Genomic DNA, 12175 nt, shown 5'->3' with positions numbered 1-12175 from the left:
TAACTGCTTACGCTTTATTTATAGACTTTTTCTTTCTTCTGAGACAAAGCAGGACATTTACATAAGGGGCAAGGAGAGGTGATGATGAATAACCATTTCTTGTGCAGACCGAAGTCCTCATTAGACCTGCCAGCAGGGATAGATGTCTGGGCGTAGCAGAGCACCAGAATTAGCCTCTGTCATTTAACTGTCTGAAGTTTAAACAAGCAGCAGGCAGTCTTCTAGAAGTTCAGTGTTTTTCTTCAAAGCTTCTAAATGATAACAGACCCAGTTTATTCAGTCTGAAATGTTTCACAGGGCAGAAGCACAAGGCTTAGCTTGTGCCTGAGCTACATCTTTTCATTTGGGCTCCTGCTCCCACTCTATTAATCAACTCCCAGCCCCTCAATCCCTTCCCAGTGCGTGCAGTGCTGATTTTGAGGGAGATGGGGCCATGCTTCTGTCTAAATTTTACAGAGGAAGGAAGCAAGGCTTACAGAAAGACTAAATCCCCACAGAGGAGACAAAAGCATCTGACTTTTGCTGTTTGGTGCACAAGAAAGGCCTTTCAGTACACATCTGTGGACTTATGCTTAAGGCACTGATCCAAGATCACTTGAAACACTGCGAGCAGAGCAGGGAAATGACGGTGCTACATTGCCAAGCTATCTCTGCATGCTGCCTGAGACCAGGGCTTGGTCCTGTGTGAGACTTGCTTTCTTCTTGCACTGAACAGGGATTTCTGCTAAAATAAGGCAGCTGTGAAGCTGTCTTTACTCTCCTGCTACCTCACAACCTCTTGTGCTGCCCTTAGCTGTCTGGCAGAATAGCCTTCATCCTTGTCATCTGGGTCACAAGTGCCACCACTTCACTGTCTTCACAGACAGGCTGCCCCAGACCCTGGGCATGGTCTGGTTTTAGAGCTGCTTTTAGAACTGCAGCAGTAACCTGTGGCCACCTTAAAATGAGTTTTCTTGTTCTCTGCACCAGTACTGCTGTCATATTTCTCTGTGTTGTCCCGAGTGTACCTGTAGTCTTGAAGAAGAAAGAAAGCAGAGAAGGAGGCTGATTATAAAAGAGAAGCCTTGCTTTGTGCAGTTGGCACTTGCTGACAATAGGAAGAGGATGATTAGTGAAAGGGCACGACTGTTTAATAAGTTTTGGAAACGTGTCCTTTAGCTTTGTATGCATATATTTTTAGTCTCTGAGAGCACAGAACTAAACTTTGAACAAAAATAACCGTACACTTACATAACATCCTTGCCTACCAAGCTCCCATCGCTGAAGCACTCTGCAGTCTTCTGGAGCAGAGGGCTGTCAATCACACCAGAGCCATGACTCAGACATTTACGCACATCTCCACAATGCACAGCCAAGACGTGCACTGTTCACACAGGATGCTCTGCACAAGGCATGTGGCAGCAGATGCGGGCAGCATCTGAGCTGTGCCATCTCAAAGATGAAGCAGAGTGATTATCAAAGCACAGAGGTGCTGGTGGGAAAAGGGGGCAAAGCGATGCTTCCCACTTCTTTCCACTTGCCCAGACTGGGCAGGGGGAAGAAAGGATGAAGGAAAGATTTTTCTTCTATGGCTTCCTTTTACTTCTTTTAGATCTTCTTGAGCTGTAGACAGCGTCCAGACAGTGAGTTTTGCTCTTTGTTCTCTTGCAGCAGGAGCTGTTGGTCATCTGATATAGCCCAGTTTCAGTGTCCCTGCATCCCTGCTGCTGCTGTCATCAGCAGTCCCAGCCGAGAAGCTCTGGAGCTGTAGAGGTAGGAGTGACAGCTCTCTCTTTGGCCCTCTGCCTAGGACAGAGACATATTCATGCTATGGAAGTTATCTGGCCACAGCCATGGCTTCACTTACTCCAGTGATAAACAGCGGACTGCAGGGTCAAGGGTGCCCGTTCTTTCCATTCGCACTTTGAACAAGCATGATTACAGATTAGCAGTGTGTCATCCTTTTCTTCATCCTGTTTTTGGCAGCCGTGCTGTACACAGACGAGCCTGGGCTAGTAGGTGATACTGGTTTGTTTGCCAAAAGTAGCATGAGGTTATGATAGCACACTTTGACTCTCAAGGACCAGTTCTGCTGAATATGCTTGTTTTCTTTAGACACCAAGGTGGAAAGGGTTTCGGTTAATTATAAATGACCTTCCCAGGGTAAACCTAGTTTTTTTCCTGACCATAGATGGTCACTAGATGCAGTAGTTATCAAGATTGAAGCTAGGAAGCCACCATAGGGCAAGCTGGTTTTGTTTTTATTTTTTCCTCTTTTGCTACCAGGCCTTCTGGAGTTGAGCATCTCCTCAGCTGTCCTCTTCTTTGAGGCAAAACTTCTGTTTGGAGTAGGGGTATGTGGGAACTATTGGTTCAATGGAGACATGCAGCGATGCGTGTACATGTGCGTGCCTGGGAAAAAACATGTCCTGCAGTGCTGATGGATTCTGAGAAAGCCACTGTTGGCCATCGTGTCTCAAAATAGCTCATGAAAACAGGCTGCCTTACACTGATTCCATACTCTCTGACGGAGATGTGCGGCCCTGAAATACAATTTGTTATGCAATTTATCAAAATAGTTATCCTCCAGGGGGTTTTAGAACCCTGGAAAGAAAAGACGAGGAAAAAATAGGGAGCTGTTTTCTTCGGCAAGATAAATAGCAAATTGTTTTCTGAACGCCTTGGAGTGACTTATTTGACCTCAGAATACAGTGGTGCATTTATAGAAAGGTTATTTTTTAACTCAGCTATGTGGAGGAGTTGCTAAAACATTCGTGTTGTTAGTGACCATGAAACGAGTATCTTCACATCTTCCATTTTCAACAGCATCAGCTTTGAACGTTGCAGATGAAGTCTCTCCTGCCTTTCTCACAGAGATGCACACATGTCACATGTGAAACACATATATGTGCTATAGTTATAAATGTCAGGGAGAAAGCACAGTCTAGCAGATTGGGCACCAGACAGATTTGCTTTCTGTATTACTGTTCTTCAGTCCATCAGACCAGTTGCACCACTTTCCAAGATGCTTTCCACTTGATGCTCTGTCACCAGGGTATGGAGAGCCTGTCCCACAGGGGCTGTGATGAGAGGATCCATAGCTGCTTTGGAGGCACCATCTCATACTGCAAGGCTGAGTGCTGGTGTGTGTAGGTACCATCACACACTTGCTTTAGACTCAGCCACCAGAATGATGTATCTCATGTTGACAGGTCCTACCTCCAGCTAAAATTTTCTTATTTAGAGATGTTCAGACATGGCTGAAGAAAAAGATAGTGAAAACTCAGTGCTTTTTCCCTAGTAAAAATTCTGGCAAACTTCTTTTATAGCAGCAGTTCTAATATTCATACTGCTGGGAATTATGAAATTTGGTGGATCCTGGTCTGTCTTTCAGCCTGGTAAATCTATGTTTTGCTATGGGAAAGCTCTGGGAGAAAGAGAAGCTAAAAAAAAAAAAAAAAAAAGTGATTTGGATATGCTCATACAGGTTTTACAGAGAAATTCTCAGAAGATTTTATATTCTCATAGCAAGCCCAAAACAAATCTGGATCCAGATACCTGTTACTGCTCAGGCCATGGCCAAGATCAACAGAAAGCCCTGAGAATGTTAATAGATGTACCTTCAGAACAAGGTTTGTACAATAAAAAGACAAAGGAAGGGGCGTAAGGATAAACTTTCATTCAGTGAGTGATCACCATCCAGAGTAGGAACTGAATGTGGGAGGAAGGAAATAGTCTGTAATCATGTAATTGGTGATTATGTTGTACTTCCTACACAGTGAGTGAAGGAGCGTGTTCCAGAGTATTTCACGTTATAGTCTCAGCAAGAATTGTGTTTCAATGTGGGCTGGAATGATTTACCTGGCATGCACATCCCCCAGAGATTTGTACAATGCAGGATGGCCCCTATGTTTCAGTAGATATAAGAATCTTTTTGCATGTGCAAACATGGGTATGTGTATTTATAAAAGCTGGTCCTGCAGGTATGTGTGCAAGAGAGCATTATGTGTGAACTCAGTGCACATGTCCCCATACCTCCAGGAAGTTTGTGCTGGGCCTTTATGAAGACTCAAGTGTTGTACAAGTCTCACTCTAGTTGTTTAAAACCCTTCTGCAAGCTCCTTTCATACCTCGTTGTTGGAAGAAATTAACCTCAAAGGCCCTTGGGAGGTCTTGTTGAGTGTTGACTACTGCAACTCACACCTTTTTCTTCAGTATTTGCTATTTCCACAACCTGGGTTGAGTTCAGGATCCAGAAGAACTTTGCTATTGATTTTCCCAGGACCAAGATGTTGCTGTTGAACAGAACTAGAACTAAAATGCAGTTCTCCCCATTGAGTAATACCTTGAGTACTTTCCCAACAGAGCTTCTTGAGGACAAGGTGCCATCAAAAGTGACAAGTGGCACAAGATGCTCAACCAACATCTTCTTCATTTAAAACTCCATGTGACTGAATGAGCTCTTCTTGGCAGTGCAAAGGCAGATACGTGCTTGAGTCTTGTTTGTACCCACAATGCCATGTCTGTGTTCCTCTCTTTTTATAGAATTGCTCTTGATTCTCTGGGTCTTTTTTTTCTTTTCTTCCAACTGTGGGGATTTATCCCGCCAGTTGGTCTAGTCAACTCCCAGAATTGAGTGATCATGGGAAGCTGTGCAGTGAAAATAACTCGTGAGAACCAAAAAGGAAAAATGCCTGGGACATCCAGGCTATTAATAAAAGTGAGTGTTTCAGAGCCCTCTGTAAGCTTGCTGCATCAGGGACACAGAAGTGGCTTCCTGTCCACCTAGACACCAAATTTCTTCTAAGTTAAGGGAATGATACCTTGGGCCTCACTCTGGTGAGTGTTGATCTCTTCTGCATAACCAGTGAGAGGAATAGAAGGAATGGCCTCAAGCTGCGGCAGGGGAAATTCAGGTTGGACATTAGAAAACGTTTATTTTCCAAAAGAGTGGTCAGACACTGGAACAGGCTGCTCAGGGAGATGGTGGGGTCACTGTCCATGGAGGTGTTCAAGAAACATTTAGATGTGATATTGAGGAACATGGTTTAGTGGGGAAATACTGGTGGTGAGTGGAACGGTTGGATGGGATGATCTTGGAGGTCTTTTCCAACTTTTGTGATTCTGTGATCCTGGGGGGCTTGGTTGCTCTGAGGACAGAAGCCCTCCCAACTGCAGGTCAGCTTGGCCTTTTATCCATTACCATCCGTGCTTCTTAATGAAGAACTGATAGTGCTGATTTCTAGACTTTACACTTTGGGAGCAATAACTGAGCTTGTTATTTAGTGTGTAATGTCTTCTGTTTCACATTTCTCTTTGTATGTGTGGTGTGGCATTCTCAGGGCTTTTATTTTAACTTCTGCAGACTTCAAAGTGCATACACGAAGCACATCTTCAGCAAAGGAGCCCATTCAAAGCAGCACATTCTCCACCACAGCTTTAAAGATCACCACTTGCTGCCCTTCCAGCAGAGCAATGCTATAAATACAGAAAGAGCCTGTTTTACCCTGATCTGCATCTTCCAGTCAGATCACAGCCCCCACCCCTTCTTCCCCTGCTGTTGTGCTGATGCCAGATCAGCAAATGTTCAGAGAAACAGGATAGGCCTCAGCTGTAAGCCAGCAATGTCATCTTGTGTGCAGGGTTGGGTTTTTTTGTTTTTTTTTTAGCATGAAACTCTGGAGTAGTGCAGCTTTTAAGTGGTACTGGCAAAGATAATAAATGGATCAGACAAATATAGCTGGGCATATGCTGAGTGTGGGTTTGGGTTTTTAATTTCCCTTCCTCAGATCTATAATAAGATGTTTCCTGGCTTGTGTGTGAGTGTTTTTAATAGCTTTGTTTTTTTTCTTGCTGGATACTTCTGGATGTGGCTGTTCTAGCCAAGCCCTTTCAGTAGCTACAGTGGATATTGTTTTACATCTGAGCCGGGAGTACAGTAGGTGTCATAAACCATCCTGCAAATCTGCTTTGTCAACAGGCATGTACATTAGCAGCCTTTTTTTTTTTTTGCAAACTGAAGCAGCATCAGAGGTGGCAGAATAGATTCTGTTTATGGGAGAAGATGTGCTTCTCCACAGCTGGAAGGCGTCTGCCAAATAGAAAGGGTGATTTTATTTTATCTGCCTCTGCAGTCCCAAGAGGCAGAGGGATTGCTCCTTGATCTTCTCCTGCCTGAGAGACCAATCCCCAGTTCCAGTCCTATCTGCCTCCCAGTTCTTTGCCAGATGCAGACCCCATGACCACGCAACGAATAGGAGCTGCCAGGACCAAAGAGCAAGAAGAGCTGGTAAACAGGAAGCCCTGCATGATTGCATGCACACACCGACAGCCAGACCACAAGGCTTGCCTGATACCACACTTCACATCAAGTTTGCTAAGCCTGTTCTGTACCCTTCATCTTGTAAGCAGAGCTAATTCAGACTGATGTTGGCCACTGCTGTCCCATGTCACAAAGGCAGGGTGCCCAGAAAGTCATGCTGAGCATCAGCTGCTCTCTGTTGGTCAAGTTTCCGCCTCATGGTAAGGGCTGATCCATGACTTATGGATAAAGTAGGGCCCCAAGGCTTCAGTGAGTCATGTATGGTGACCATTCATTCCTTGCACTGGCTTTAAAGTAGCTGCCGGTAGTGGCAGCTTACTGGAAGTCCTGCAATATATCTGTACTTAGAATCAGAGAAACACTAAGATTGGAGAAGACCTCCGTTCATGCTGACTGCCTGTTGGATGCATTGGCCTCCATCTCCTCATACAGATGTGATGCAAACCTGGAATTAAAACTGTGGGATGGCTGCTAAATAACGTAGAGGTAACTTGGTTTTGGGAGGCTGTTCTTCTCACATAGAAAATTCTTCCTTGTCAAAGGAAGACAGGCTCCCCTCCTGTATCAGCTTGTGCTTTCCCTTTTTCTTAGTTTCAGCTCTCAGATTGTAGAGACACACACACCACACTGGCCCCCAGTCAACCCAATGGAATGAGACCACTGTACCTGTGAAAGCCTGCACACAGAACAGTTTATGTAAAAAATAATTAGTTTTCCGATTACTGGTGTAGAATCATCCTCTTTCAGTGTATTAATTACCATCTTCCCTCAGGGGACATTTTAATTTTCCAGGAGGGTGCAGAGCTTTGATTGCATGCCATAGAAGTGGAATGCAGTAAACATGAATGAACTGCTCCAATGTTGACATCAGGTGAGACAAATGGGCTGGAGAACTTACAGCAGGCACGGGGCAGCCTCCTGCAGAGCACCTCAGCCTGATAGATGGTGGCAGAGCCACGTGTCCTGAATGCTTCTGGCCTGGTCGTGGGTTTGGCCACCAGCTAGATAGCAGAGGAAAAGGTTGCATGGAGTTTTCATCGGTTGGACACTGAACATAGAGCTACACTGGCTTTCCCAGACTTGTTTCTTTTTTTGACCACCTGCCCTGGAGGAAATTTTTCTGCTGTTCCTGGAGTGGGAGGGTTTGATAGAACGTCTGTCCTCTCAAGCTGTGATGGCAGGAAGGGTTAATTCAGTACTGACACATTGTGTTAAAGTTGTGGACCTGGCAGCAATACACTTTGTGCAGAGAGAGATTCTGTAGAATGGAGTGAACTCAAGGAGGTGTAATTAGCTGGGCTGTCACGTAGGAAAGAACATGTTTATACAGATTATTTTCAATTTCTAGCAACACCTGCTCACTTGCCTTAACTACATTTCTCAGATGAGAACTAATTAGCACTTCCTTGGAAGCCCAGCTCTCTCCAGGTCATGGCTTCATCTCTATCGGGATTCCTTCTGCAGGAAGGCATGCTAATTACTATATCAGGAGAAGCTGATGGAAGCAGGAAACTATTTTAATGCCTAAAACTAATTAAAGGAGAAACTCACTTGAGCTTCCTTGGCTTGTTTGCACAGGGGTCAGGACTGCATGGTGACTTTCCTTCTCTGCGTTCTTGAACAATAACAGTCTTTTGCATCCTTAGCATTTCAGAGGACCCTGGTGCCTGTGCCAGCATGGCAGGGACATGGGCTGCAGTGACAGAATGGGACCTCAGGGAAGTCTGATGGCTGTAGGCAGGTGGCTTTTATATCACTGCAGGCTATTAGAAAAGATGGGGTATTTTTGGAAATAATTTAGACTGTACAGTATGGCCTGACTTAAACTGTTCACGAGTTTAAAAGGCACCGCCAACCTGACTTCTCCACATCTAAGTTTGTACAACCTCACCTCACAAACCCTGCACTGAGTCAGCTGACTGTTTGGCTAAATCTTTTCCTCTAGGCAGCTCTCCAAGCTTACTTTGACCATCTTGAAAGATGGAGCCTCAGCTTTTTGTTTCCTTCAGTGCTTGTCTTTGACTCCCACACTCGTGCTGTTTGTGTTCTTCTGACATGGTTCGGCCAGCTTCAGTCTGAAGCTTTTGCTTTTCATTCTCCCTTTTGTAGATGGAGCCTTTTGGTGCCTGGAGTTTTACATTCACACATGGTAATCACATCCACCTTCCCAATAAGACACTGCTCTCAGCTGCCTCCCTGTGTGTGCCTTCTCCAGCTCTAAAGCAACTTCTGCGGGCTGCTTCTGCCCTCCTCTGTCTTTTACCATGTTTTTTTTTTGTGACCATGGGCACCAAGGTCTTGTGGTTTTGAACCACGCGTACATAGGATCTGTTAACACCACGTGCCACGATATCCCTTGTGTCCATCCACAGTTACCCTGTATATCTTTCCCTGTATTCCTGGCATTGTCATTGCTGGGCCAGGGCAAATGCAACCAGGCTGGGACAGCAGGACAAGCTGAGCTCAGCTGTGCTTTCTGTAATTTCCCTGACAAACTCAGAGAACAGAAATCCCTATTCCCCAACTGACCTTTTCATCCATCATTTAATGTGCCTTGTAAGATTTTATGGAGCCATTTCTGTAATTCAACGTTGAGTTATTATTTAATATGATGGTCCCCAGTCGGGACGTTGGGAGAGCTAATTGCACATAAAAGCCTGAAAAGGGTGAAATGGAAGGAATCCACAAATGCCTTAAATAGCAAATTTTGCTTCTATTATTGTTATTTATTTATTTATTTGGACTTGATTCTGCAGATAACATATCAGCAGAAACGCTGCTGAGATCTGTGGTGTGCAAAACCAGTATTATCCTGAGGCCCATAAAATCACTGGCCTGTAGATTTTGCTTTAGGGAGAAGGGGAATGCCATGGAGCGAGGCTGACCCTCCAGGACCTGGGGGACAATGAAACTTAAGGAGTACCTGAGTGCTACTGATGGTATGAAGTGTGAGGGGACGGAGGAGTTCTGCTTCTGCTCCCATGTAGAACTTCTGGCGTGCCAATCCCCATCAAATGAGGACAACATTTGGTTGTGGCTAATGAGTAGGTTTTTATCCTGCTGCTGCTAAAGCCACTGGAAAAATCTGATTGATCCAGGTTTGCAGGTCAGAGCCTAATTCCCCTTTCTGCAAGCATCCATTTACTCACATTTAATAAAATGTGTTTAATAAAATGTAAGCACCAGTCATTGAGAAAATGTGTTTAAGAGCCTTATTTGCTTTCTCAAGTGCTTTTCAGGGTCAGGCCCCATGCAACACGTCAAATGCCCTTTAGTCTCATCGTTTATCACTGTAACATAGATAGCTCCTTGGAAATAACACTTCAACACAAAGGTCTTTTTTTTTCTTTTTTTTAAATTACTTTTATATCCACTCCATGTATGTTTGCTTCCTAATAACACTGTGTTTGGGTGATGTTCTGGCTGTCTGGTCTGAGGAAAAAATGGCAGGGAAACATGAAGATCTTGGAGTTGGTACAAAGCTTTCAGACACCTGCCTGTGCAAAGCTGCAGAAAGTATTTCTCTTCGTGTTGCAGGGCCTGATGTACCATTAAGATAATACAAGCTTACAGCCAACTGTCCTACAATAGGAATGCTGAATTCCCTGAGTAATTAGAAGTTGTGTAAGGCAGTTGAGTGGTTTGCAGGGCTTACTAATTCAGTCACGTTTCATTATAAAAAGGGTAATTAGAGTGTGTCTTGCTTGCCATTGATCTGCATCTTCCCTCCTGCCCCTGAAGAGCAGGGATGTGGCACAGAGCAGAGTCCTCAGCCCCCTGTGTGAGGCTGTTGGGATGCAGAGTGCCATGTCTCTGTGTTCAAAGTTATTTCCTCTGGCTCTGCCTTCACCATGAGGGAGCTTTTCAGGCAGCAGCCTCTGAGGAAGCTGGAGATAAGAGCACATTAGAGGATGAGCTGTACCTACTGTTTTCTCCATGGAAACATGGTTGTCACTCAGCTGTTATATCCAGTAAATCCAATTATGGCCAGAGATAGATGTTTGGGGGGAAAAAGTCAAGCTTGTGTAGTTTAAAATACTACTCAGATACCTTGGAATTGCTGGAGTTTGTTCTTTACAGTCTCAACTACATATAATTTTTCATGTTATAGGTGCATACTTTGCCTTTCTTGATCTGGGATGTATTAAATGAGAATAGCACTTGGCCATGATCTAAAAGACAGGGGGCAATGGGTACAAGCTGCACTGAGAGAGTTTTTGTCTTAAAAATGATTTTTTTTTGCACTGAGAACTATTCATCACTGGAATGATCTCCCAAGGGTGGTGCTAGAATCCCCATTACTAGGCTCTTCTATGATGAGAGCTCATTAAGGATGAGGATGGCAGGACCCTCCCCAAATCTCACATCCTCTCTTCTGATGGCTTCCAGAGAAGACCAGATTTTTGGCTGCCCCTGTGCTCTTCACCAGTGTTTTATTCCATGGGTCTGCTCTGAAGCTGGGTTGGAGCCAAGCACCCATGCAGTGGTCATGCTTATTGCTGCAGTGCATCCTGGCCAGCTCAGAGCTAAGGGAGTCTGTCTAGAAATCATTGAGGAAGCATGTGGAACCGTACACGTTTAGATTGCATTTAGACATGGATGTGGGGTGGGTGAGTTATGGTTTCCTATGCCTGCTGCCATGCAAAGCCACCCTCATCTGAGGTGGCAATGATGCCTTTGATATATTTTCTCATTGCAAGTCATAGGAAAGAATCTGCCATCAAACACACAGGTTTCAAAATGGTTTCTTACAGTCCATGGAAGGAATTTATCACTTTAACTGCAGTTGGAGGAGGGTACAAATTAATATCTTTTTAATAGGCATTCCATCTGCAGTTCTTGCTTTTCTTTATGACAGGTTTGAGGGCTATTTTGCTCATTCTGTCACTGCATGACAAACCGGTACAGAAGTCAGGAGCCCCAGATGGCTTTTCCAATGTTGCTCCTAACTACAGCTTTGAGATGCTTATCCAAGATATGACTCAGCTCCCCCATCTGTAAAATGGACTTTGATGCTTAATCTCTTTTAAGACAAGCTTTGAGAGCTCAGGGTAAAAACCAGGCAGTGGTCTGGCTCCATGTTGACTGGGAGTGTATTTTTCAAATCCATGGCAGCCTTTTTTTAATTCTGTGCTTTGAAGCAGAGAAGCATGAAAATATTCCACTTTTTTTTTTTTGGGGGGGGGGGGTTTGGGGGGTAGAAAGCAGGGGGTAGTTTTTAAAAGCTATATAGTTTTGGACTGGTGTAAAATCAAAAAATAAACTCTTCCCACAGCAGTTTAGCCCTGTACTGGTTGAAATCTTGGAGGGCAGAATATTGCTGCTGATCGTAATCATCAGGCCTCAGGATTTCTTTGCTGTGGAAACCAAGTATTGGTGTTAGATGTATCTCGGCGTTCACTGTCAGTCAGGGTTCCCACATCTCTCAAGTCCCTGAGCCTCTAGGCAGGGATGGGAGGAGTGAAATCCCTCCCACTGTAAGAGAAGAGCAAGTCTGAGATCGCCTCATGAGACCGAACATGTGCGTATGTCACTCTGAAAGTAATGCCTCCTATTTATTTCCATGGAAACTACAATAGACACAAATAGCACAATAACACTGTTTGATAGAGCAAATTCTCAGCTACACTGCCTTGCTGTCCTCGTGTCCACTGTTTGGTCTCCTTAAATGTTCAGCAAATGCCAATGAATGTCAGTGGGTGCCATTTTTTCCTTATGGAGAAATTCAATGACAGCCCTTTGCATCAGACATACTTCCACATTAGAGGCCAATGTGTCAGAATGCCCCTCTGCTGCCATCTGTCACGTGGCAGCAATTGTAGAGGGATATTAGTATGAAGGTTCAGCCTCTGCTGTCATCCCACCAACATCTGC

The sequence above is a fragment of the Tympanuchus pallidicinctus genome, unplaced genomic scaffold, assembly GCF_026119805.1.
Source record: "Tympanuchus pallidicinctus isolate F22 unplaced genomic scaffold, pur_lepc_1.0 scaffold1, whole genome shotgun sequence".
NCBI lineage: Eukaryota > Metazoa > Chordata > Aves > Galliformes > Phasianidae > Tympanuchus > Tympanuchus pallidicinctus.
The sequence above is the reverse complement of the archived record's forward strand: the minus strand, read 5'-3'. Positions refer to the sequence as shown.